Here is an 11,805-nt window from a genome sequence, read left to right as displayed (position 1 = left end):
CTTGGGAAAACCTATGAAAGAAAGAGAGGGACTTAATAAAAATAATAGTTGAATATTAAAGTAAACTTGGTCGAGGAGAGCAGTCACCATGGGAATGGGCCTCCCACTTGCCCTTCGATAGTATACGCCATTTACACTCGAAATATGACAGGTGTGTGCAGACCCCTTCGACCTACTCTTTGAAAAGGGGAACTGCGTTAAGAACTCGGGCAACCGTTGCACGTTGATAAAATCGGGCAAAGAAAAAGAAGAACAAAAATCCAAAAGAAATTTCTAAATATTCAAAAAGGAGGGGAACTTATGGGTTAGGTTCCACTTTCTAGGGAACAACAGGAACTCAGAGGGAATGAGATCCTCTGTTTTCACCCAAACGAATCTCCCCTGCCATCCTTGATCCTTATCTTTGTCAATGCTCAAGAATGGAGATTTTTTTGCCCGACGAATGAGCTTGATTAATCCCCCTCGGAAGATTCGGGGACTATAAAGACGAAACAGATGGTCGGTGGTGAATCAGGGTGCCTCAATGTTATTAACAAAGTGGTGAAGAAGGATCACGATCCTCCAAAAGGACAGGTGAATCTGCCCGAGGCATAGTACCTTTTACAAAAGTTGAGTACTATGAAATCCATTGGGAAAATGTGAAGGGGTATGTTTAAATACTTAGATACCCCTTCACATGTGTGGTGATGTCCTCATCAGAACCGGGGAGCATGTCCTCAGTGATAGAGTATATGTACCTTCATACCTCCTCACCTCGATCCTCTTGATTGGACCTTTTTCGATCTTGAAGTCATTTTCCATAGAGCAGCCTCCAGGGATGAAGTTCTTTAGAGAAGGTTCGGGGCCACTTCAGGTACAATACCTCAGCATCTATGGCTGGGTTAGAATTTGAAGGGACGGTTTGTTAAGGCATAGATTTCTAAGTCTTCGCCATCGAGTTCTAAGAAATATGAATATATGAAAGCGAGTATGAAGATTTGAAGATGAAGATGAAGATTTGAAGGTCAAACTTAAAGGTTCAAGGATAAAGTATGAAGATTTGAATATGGGAAGATGAAGATATGAAGAACAATATATTAAAATTTGAAGGGGTTAAAAGCAAGTGAAAAAATTGGGGGTAAATTGAAGAGTTCTGGAATCGGAAAGTAAAAAAGTGAAAAACGGATTGAAGCTTTTATAGAGAAGAGATAATTAATGCATGGCATTTCGCATTCGAGGACGGTCAACCGGCGGCTGACACATGTTCGAAATCAGAACAACGCGACTGATGGGACGTTTCACTGACCCGTCGATCCGGTGGTAGTATACGGAAGAAGGAACCAGGGTCAATTAATCACTTCGTGTCGCTCCGATGAATCTGCTCTCTGAAAAGTGAGAGGACTATCTATGTACGGGTAAAATGTGGGACAATGTTACTGATTCCCTAATGAAGAGACGAGAGGGAAGCATAGACCATCGCAATATCAAGTGAAGCTTAAGGGTCCCTCATGTCAGAGCTTGGGAGGGATGAACAATGTATCTGAGATCGGGCACGGCTAAACAATGGATCTGGACCAAGTACAGTTTCGAGACCACGGAAAAAAGTTAAAAACGGTTGAGCATGACAAGTAGAGTCATAATATTCGCCCTCAACTATATATTATAGCGCAAATCCCGTCCGATATCAATTCCAGATCGACATTTACTGGAAAAAGAAGATTTTATCTTATTTAGACTTGCACTAGGATTGAAATTTCCTTGCGATATAAAGGGTTTTCATTCTAACACACTATTGACACGCATATCAAAGTAATAAAAGTTTATTTTTGTCTTCTAGCTATTATTCAAAGTGTTCTTCAGTTATTCTCTTCATTAATTGCAACTGCGCTCATATCGAGGGTTCGATCGAGGTCGGGTTTCAGTGCTCAACTTAAGACCAAGCTTGATTATTCCATTACGATTGGTTTGATAGTTCATTCTCTCTTTGATCTAATTATTTACTGTCCTCACATCATTCATATTGAATTAAATGACGTATCCTTTAAACCGTGTACAAATTTAATTGTTACTCATTTTTAAGGGTAAAAATAAGCAACATAAATGACAATTTCAATTGCTGATCTCACCGCTACTTCTAATGTTTGAACCACTGTACTCCTATGGAATAAATATACGTGTAAGGGCTCGTTTGCTAGGAGGAATAAGGGATAATTAATCCCGAGATTAAATTCAATAAGACTTTATCGCATGTTGGTTGAGATAAAATTGCGGTATAATAAATCCCAAAATTAGTTATTCTAAGATTGTAGTATTTTTTTAATCATCATTGAAGGGTGAAATATCTAATTTCGAGATAATTAATCCTGAGATAACTTCTTTCCAAGGAGCTCATTATAGGAGGAGACCTTAACGGCCACATTGGAAGGCCGTCAGGGGGGTATGGTGGTTTAGGTTTTGGAGTTAGAAACGGAGGAGGTACTTCATTGCTGGAGTGTGCTAAAGCTTTGATCTTGTGATTGCTAACCCGTGCTTCCCGAAGAAGGCGGAGCACCTAATAACTTTTTGAAGTACGGTAGATGACTATCAAAGCGTATAATAAGGATATTAGTAAACACATTATGATGACTTTTGTGTATGCAAAATGTTCATCACTGTAAAGTTGTGGGACAATCTGTATTATCTCTCTAGTGACATGGAGCTACCTTGGATGGTTGGTGGAGATTTTAATGTGGTTCTTAACGAAGAGGAGAAGATAGAAGAACTACCAGTCTACCCTCCCCCCCTACAATATGAATATTTTGCTTTCTGTGTCAACTCATGTGGATTATTTGATCTTGGCTACAAAGGTAGCCCCTTCACTTGGTAGAATGGGAGGCCAAATGCAGAATGTATTTTCAAGCAATTGGATAGAATGTTTGTGAATCTACCATTCGAGATTTTGTTACCTAACATAAAAGTGAATCATGTTATTAGAACAGGTTCAGATCATGCTATGTTCAAACTTTTAGAAGGAAAAAAATGATTTTGAGTAAAAGCAGAAGCTATTTTTGAGAAATTAAAAAAAAAATTCTCCCTAAAAGTACTAAAGTACTTCTAATAAAATACACTTAGATGTACTTTTTAATAGCTTGGACAAATATTAATTATTGTACGAAAGTATTTTTTAAATTAATTAGCCAAGTCCATATTGCTTCTCATCAAAAGTATTTCTTTGAGAAGCACTTTTTGAAATAGACTGATTTTTAAAAGTTTCCCCAAACATTCTATCCTATCAACTTTTGGATACTTAAGGGATATTTTATACTCCGATCCTATATACATAGGATAAAAATATTCCTTCATCCATGGTTAAGGGACTATTCAAGTTAAGAGCTCAATTATTTTCAGAGTACCCCTAAAATTTAAATGTTAGAATTTATTAGATATTTGTGGAGATTAAAAGATTTAGCATATCAAAGTTGTTTTAAAGTATATTTTAAAACCATTCTGGATCTATCCAAAACATAAGGGGTCCATTTTTGTCAATTTTACATTGTTTAAGGTATCATGAAACTAGTAAAGTTTTATATATTGTGTCTTTACCTTATTTTTCTCTTCTCTCCTTCCTATTTTAGTATATTTTATTCTTTTCGTTTTTATCACTATAGACTATAGTGAAGTACTATTAAAGTTGTGTTACCAACACAGAGTAATTTCACTTATGATATTCAACTTTGGGTTTGTAACACAAAAAATATTATTTTTTTCACATAAAAATTATTCAATTTTTGAGTTTTAATGCAAAAGTTACTTTTCTATATTTGTCATATAAACATCCAACTTTGGCCAGATTAATTAAAAAGTACATATCACCTGAATTATACATTTTATACAGGAAATATGACATGATACTCCAAAATAGGTTAGTTACATTTGGGATAATTTTAGAAAATCCCACCAAGTTTTACTAATCTCAATTGTGGTTTACCAATATTTTGTTTACTTTTCTTATTTTGATTACTTTGTAATAATTTTGTTAACTCATTATTATTAATGTAAATAATATGATTTAATTATTTTGACCCGCATCTCTATCTCACAAAAGATAGCAGTTAGATTCAGACCCATACCTACGGGACCATGCTAGGTATGTTATTATTGTTATTTATACTCATTTGTTTAGTGAATTATATAAATACCTTTCTGAATTAGCATAAGAGTCATTGTTAGAGCATCAACGACAAATGCAAGATCTATGAGCTGGATATGTTCCCATGACTTCAAGTTGTTACAAAAAAATCAAACTACGAAGATAAATGTAATTTTATAAACCACAAGGGATCGGCCACGTCATATTTTCTATAAAATTAATTTATTACATTTAATATATTTTATTAAGCTAATTAGCTATTTTGGAATATCATAACATAATTTCAGTATAAAATATAAAAATTCAGGTGATATATACTTTTTAGTGCTTAGCAAATTTGGATAATTTTTATATGAAAAAATACAAAAATATTTTTTGGGTTACAAACTTAAAATTGAATGATCTTTTATGTGATAAAAAATAAAAAATAATTTTTGTATAACAAACTCAAAATATTTGTGTTTTACTTATTATTTTTATATATATAAATAATAAAAAATTTCGACGCCACTATGTAAATACGCCCCTGTCTAGAATACCCGACTCCAAATTTGAGGTTTGAATACTGCTTGAGTTTCCCCAAAACTTTGCATCTTTCAGTAGTTTTTGCCCTTTGTTTAAAGTCCCTCATTGATACCATTCAGTATAGTCAGTGGCAAATCGAGAATTTAAATTGATGGGTTCAAACCTTTAAGGTGCTTAGTACTAAATTACTTATAATTATGGGTTCAAAATCTAATATTTATTGAAATTTTAGTGATTTTTACTACATATCTAGATTCGTATTGAAAATAGTATATAAGCTCCATCCGCCTCTCTGTGTAGTGTTTGGTTAACCTTTTTTTTTAGGTGGGCTCTTCTTTAATTTGGAAAAAATAATGGCATTTTTTTTTGTTTATCTCTGCATTGGAACTATTTTGATTGTTATTTGAGGCTTCTGAGCTTGATTGCAGGTGAATCTTTTCGCAAATGAGATATTGGTGAATTTCTTTGGTTTTTAGATTTTGTTTCCTATGTTGCACGGACTCAGCACAAATGTCATTGGGTGCATATCAGGCTCTCTAAAAGTAATGCATCTTTGAAGAATCCGGCATGAGTAGGGGTGTTCAAAACCGAACCGAAACCGTTAACCAAACCGAACCGATGGCTTGTTGGCTTATTGGTATCGGATTATCGGAGTAATGGATGGTGAACGGATTGAGATTTTATAATAAACGGCTTAATGGTTTGGAGGCGGATTACTCAAATTTCTTATCGGGTAAGCCGTTAACCCGTTAAGAATTTTTATATTTATACTTTTACCCCTATATATATAAAGTACTATTGAAATCCTAAATGCCTTAATCCCTAATTTCTATTTTCTAATTCTCAATTGTCTGCAGCCACAAGAGGCAGAGAAGTTATCAATCTCGTCTCTCTCTTGAACTGAGAAATGAGAAGTCGAAAAATCGAAATCTGAATGACTAATACGTGTATGTCTGTATGAGTAGTCATGATGGTATTAAAAATTTGGTTAATACGTGTATGATAGTATGAGTAGTCCTGAAGACTCTTTAATTCAAAAATATTGTTTGGTTAGATCTTAGATGGCATTAAAATTTTGGTATTGATTGAATGATTGTTCAAAAAGTTTCTATTTGGTTTAGCCGATAAGCCTCCTAATAACCGCACAATAATTATTAGTCCGAAACCAATCTGCCCGTTGTCTTATTGGATGGCTAGCGGATTATTACATTTATAATTCGATAACCGTTAAGTGTAATTATCCGTCCAGTTCTCCCGATAAGCACCCCTAGGCACGAGTGCGACATTATTTTTGAAGAGTTCACGCAATATAGTCTATTTCTATTGTTTGATTATTGCTTCTCTTTTTCTTTTCTTCTTGTACACTTTGTCATTTGGCTAGTGCTTGAACACAGACATTTTGGAGAAATGATTTATCAGTAGTGGCGGAACCATAAATTTATACAAGGGGAGGATTTAATTTTTTTTTAACTAAAGTATCATACCTAGGATTTGAACCTATGACCTAAAGCAATTTTTGAACCGCATTGACTAGTTTACTTGGATTTTTCCTTATGTTAAGAGAATTCAACAATTTGAATATAACAAAGAATATTCGTTGTTGCCCTATTTGCTCAGTGCAATTGAACCCCTTTCCATTAAATTAACTCCATTTGTGGTTATCAGTATATTTGCAAAAATGTTGATATGTTTTGTTTTGTACTGTTTAGGAAGTGTGATAGAGGTATATGCACGGATTGCAAGGTCATTCTGAGTGAGAATCTTACGACCCAACATGTGCTTTTGGTTATGGACTAAGAGATCAGGTGGACGAGGAGGAAGAGGGTTATGTCTGGTCTACCTAAGGTCAGGTAGGGTGCATTGACTAAGGACAAAGCCCATGAGTTAGGGGAGAAGTTGCTGGCTATGAGAGCTTGGACGAGTAGCGGGGATGTGAGTTGTATGTGGATTAGGACAACGAATTGTATTAGAGAGGCACCAAGAGAGGTGTTAGGTGTCTCGAAGGGTTTCTTTGGTGGCCACAAAGGAGACTGGTGTTGGAACAAAGAGGTTCAAGGAAAAGTGAAATCTAAGAAAGCGTCATATTTGAAGCTAGTAGAGAGCATAGATGGAGGGGAGAAGACGGATACATGAAGGAGTATAAGAAGGCTAAGAGGGAGGCGAAGTTAGCGATTACTGCATCTAAGACTGAGGCATTTGGTCGTTTATATGAAGAACTTGGGACAAGGATGGGGATAAGAAGTTGTACAGGATGGTGAAGGTGGGAGAGAGGTAGGCCCGTGATCTGGACCAAGTAAGGTACATAAAAGACGAGGAGGGTAGAGTTCTGTTGGAGGGGGCACAGATTAGGCAGAGATGACAGTCTTACTTCCATAAACTCTTGAATAAAGAGGGAGATAGGAGTATTGAGCCAAGTGAGTTAGAGTACTTGGAGTTACTTAGGGATTTTGGATACTGTAGACGCATAAGAGTGGGGTAGTTTATAGGGACTATACGCAGGATGAGTAGGGGTAGAGCGACCGGGCCAGGCGAGATCCCTATAGAATTCTGAAAGAGTATGGGCAAGGTAGGTTTGGAATGGCTCTCTAGGTTGTTTAACGTCAATTTAGGACGAACAAGATGCCTGAAGAGTAGAGGTACAGTACGATGATTCTGTTGTACAAGAATAAGAGGCATATCCAAAACTTCAACAACTATAGGGGTATCAAGTTGTTGATCCATAAAGTGAAAATTTGGGAGAGGGTGATGAAAGGGAAGATGGGAAGGGATGTGTCCATTTCCGAGAACTAGTTTGGTTTCATGTTGGGACGATCGACTACTAAAGCCATTCACCTTGTGAGGAGATTTGTGGATCAGTATAGGGCGATGAAGAAGGAATTCCATATGGTGTCCATTGACTTAGAGAAAGCTTATGACAAATTCCCAAGAGAGGTCCTATGGAGATTTTTGGAGGTTAAATGAGTGCCTGTAGTATATATTCGAGTGATCCAGGACATATATGATGGAGCGAAGACACGGGTAAGGGCAGCACGAGGGGACTCTAAATACTTTCTGGTAGAGTTGTGGGTGCATCAGGGGTCAGCATTTAGCTCGTTTTTGTATTCCTTAATAATAGATGCATTAACGCGATATATTCAAGGGGAGGTGCCTTGGTACATGTCATTTGCGGATGACATAGTTCTAATTTGATGAGACACGAGCTGGTGTTAATGAGAAGCTAGAGTTCTGGAGACATACCCTTGAGTATAAAGGTTTGAAGTTGAGAAGGACCAGACAGAATACTTGAAGTGCAAGTTCAACGGTGTTTACCTAGGAAGCAGACGGGGATGTGAGGCTTGATACACAACTTATTCCTAGGGGAGAGAGTTTCAAGTACCTTGGGTCTATAATTCAGAATGATGGGGAGATTGATGAGGATGTGACACATCATATCGAAGTAGAGTGGATGAAGTGGAGGCTCGCTTCTGGTGTCTTGTGTGATATGAATGTACCTTTGAGACTTAAAGGTAAGTTTTACAGGGTAGTGGTTAGACCGACTATGTTGTATAGGACAGAGTGCTGGCCAGTCAAGAACTCTCATGTCCAGCAAATGAAAGTAGCTGAAATGAGGATGTTGAGATGGATGTGTGGGCATACAAGATTAGATAGAATTGGAAATGAAGTTATTCGGTACAAGAGGGAGTGGCCCATGTACAGGAAAAAATACAAGAAGCGAGGCTAAAATGGTTCGGGCATGTTAAATGGAGAAACACAGATGTCCCAGTCAAGAGGTGTGAGAGATTGGCCTTGGGAAGGGGGAGGACTTGTCAAATGGGCCGGGTCGACCCACGAATTGGCCCACATAACCCATTAAAATTGACTCGTTAACCGACCCATGACCCATGAAACCCTAATTGGACCAACCCATTAATTTTAATAGGCCTGGGCCGGGCTATAAAATTTTGACCCACTGAACCGGACCGGACCAGAACCGGTAGCTGACCCACAGGTCAACCGGCCCGGACCAGCTCACACATATATATATATATATATATATATATATATATATATATATATATTTAGATACAAGTGGTTAAAAAAATGAATCTAAACATTGAAGAAAGAATATAGTATCAAACACTATGAGGCATCTTGTTGAAATAGTTGAATTCCATATGGTTTAGACTATTAGTTATAGAAATAATCGAATTTCATATGTTTCTCAAGTCTTCATGTTAACAAAGTATGATTTTTCTTTCATTTTATTCTAATGGATTTCAAGGACATGTAGTAATTTCAAGTTCGTATATATGTATAAAGTTTGAAATTTTTATTGTTTATTAGTTTTTAACTATTTTTAATTAAATTAGATTCGGCCCATAAGGGCTCGAGTTAAGGGATTATGGGTTACAGGTCTGGGTTGGGTCAACATATTTTGATTAATGGGTCAAATTCGGACCGGTCCGATTGAGGCCCATGGGCCAAGAGTCAACGGGTTCGGGTCCGGGTCGGGTCAGCCCATTTAACAGGTCTAGGAGGGGGTAAGAGGAATGGTAGAGGTATGCCAAAGAAGTCTTGGGGAGAGGTGATCAGACGGGACATGACATAGCTGGAGTTAACCAATAGGAGGATGTGGAGGTTGAAAATTAGGGTAGAAGGTTAGTAGGTAGTCGAGCGTTTCCTTGTGTCTTCCTTAGTTCAATTAGTATTAGTTGGTATCCCTTTTGTTCTTAGTTTTCTATTACCAAATATTTTGCATGGTTGTTACTTGCCTTCTGTGCGCCCTTAGTTTGTTATCATTTCATATCTTGTACTGCTATTACTGACTATTAGTGCTTCTTCCAAACTCTCTTTTGCTTTCTTGGGTTTTATTTTCTAAATATCTTATATTGATATTATTTGCTATAGGAGCTTTTCTCATCCTTTCTTTAACCGAGGGTCTGTCAGAAACAGTCTCTCTGCTCTTCCAAGATAGGGGTAAGGTTGCTTACATCCTACCCTCCCCAGACTCCACTTGTGAGATTATACTGAGTTGTTATTGTCGTTGTATAACTTCTTTCCAACCAAACGACCCCTAAGTGATTATTGAATTTGTCAAAAATTAATTATTTCAATCTAGTATTGTTTGATCAACTCAACATAGAATTTTCTTATTTGAAAATTCAGCTCTTATTATGATTTAATAAATTAATTAATTATACAACAACCTCAAATTAGTTGAAGCGGACAATAAGAATCATATGTTTTTCACTTTATTTGAGTTCATCTCATTTAATACAGAGAAATAATTTACCTTTTGATATAAAATTATAATTCTACAAAATTAACAGTTGCTTAGCTAATCTAATCAACATAACATACCAATTGTTAGCATTAATGCCAATATGAATATATTTTTGTATTTATGTATTAAGTAACATTTGAATTAATTTTGTATAGATCGCGAGGCTTTTGAGATATTTTGTTATCAATGTGATTTTTAGTCTACCCATATCTTTTTTATTATATACATCCAAGTTTATTTAATTGTAAGAATTTGTCAATAAAGTAGCTTAGATATAAATTAACGTGCCAAGCCAACGACTGAATTTATTTAGGTGTTGGATTGACAACATATTTTAAATGCATACAGGCTTGTAAGGGCTTTTCTAGTTTTTGAGATGTTTGATAATGGTTAAAAGTGCCTTTAAAATATTTACTTTTAGCACAAAAAGTACAAAAATAAAGTCAAAATCACAAAAATTGGATAATTACCAACTTATGACTTTTAGCCGATAAGTTATTCCTTACGTTCTATTTTAATTGATTTTTTTGACTATTTTCACGCATATTAAGGAATCAACCTCTTAACTTTAATTAATAATAAAATTGGTCATATTAATCTTAATTTATTCGTTGGAGATATAACAAATACACTTAGACTCTTTACTCCAAGGACAACTTTGAAAAAAAGAAGTTAATTCCTTCTTGATATATGCAAAAATCAAATATTATGGACCACAAAAAAAGTCCAAAAAATCAATTAAAATGGACCGGAGAGAGTACTTTTAAAAAGCCAATCCAAACACCCCCGTTTGGCCATGAGTTTTGCCAAAATAAATTTGGAATTTATTTTTAAAACTCATGTTTGGCCATAAATTTTGTCCACATTTTGGCAAAATCCCAAAATCACCCTAATTGCTGATTTTGGGCCAAAATCCCAAAACTTGGGAATTATATACATGTTTTTCCAAAATAAAGTTGGGAAATATGTTGTGAAAACGTATGTCCAAACACATTTTCATCTTCAAACCAAACTTCACCAAAATCAGATTTTTCAAAACAAATTTCGAATCTATGGCCAAACGCTAGCTTGTCTATACTTGCCTACTTGGTATCTTTTCATATCGATGGACATAAGAATTCTAAAAGTCCAAAAAAAAAGTGAAATTTTTTCAAGTGAAAATGGTATTTGGAAATTGGAGTTGTGTTTAGACAAGTATCAACTTCAAACTTCAAGAAAAATTTCAAAATTCATCTACATTCAAAATTTTGTGGCTAAACGCCAATTTCGAAAAAAAAATTAAAAAATTCTTTGTCCAAACATGCTTTTAGATAGGAGTAAATAGAAAATCCACAAAACATTACACAAGACTTCAGCAGTTCATTTATCAAAGTTTTCTCTTCTCTTCATCTTAACTTCCATTATGATTTAAAATTGAGTAATTTTCAGAAATTACTATTGTTCAGTGGCTATTAACTTTTTATAGCTACTATATACGTAATTACTTCTTATAATTACTATTCAATTGTTACGGTAGTGTATTTGCTATATTTGCGCGGCTGTATTCATGAATACAGGAGAAAAAAACGCCTAAAATTAGGGCAATCCTGTACGTGCATGTATTCACATGTATTCGCGCTGCTGTATTCATGAATACATCAGCAAAAAGTGACTAAAATCAGGATAGTCCAGCTGTACGTGCATATATTTACATGTATTCGCGCTGCTGTATTCATGAATACAACAACAAAAAGCGCCTAAAATCAGGGAAGTTCAGTTGTACGCTCATGTATTCAAATATATTCGCGCCATGTATTCATGAATACAGTAACGGTAATCACCTTAAAAATAGGTATGTCTAGCTGTCTAATAATGGAAGTAATATCAATTAGCGTGATACACTCATAATATAACTTAACAAAATTAATTC

Source organism: Nicotiana tabacum, chromosome 8, assembly GCF_000715075.1.
Source record: "Nicotiana tabacum cultivar K326 chromosome 8, ASM71507v2, whole genome shotgun sequence".
Lineage (NCBI taxonomy): Eukaryota > Viridiplantae > Streptophyta > Magnoliopsida > Solanales > Solanaceae > Nicotiana > Nicotiana tabacum.
Note: the sequence above shows the minus strand (reverse complement) of the source record.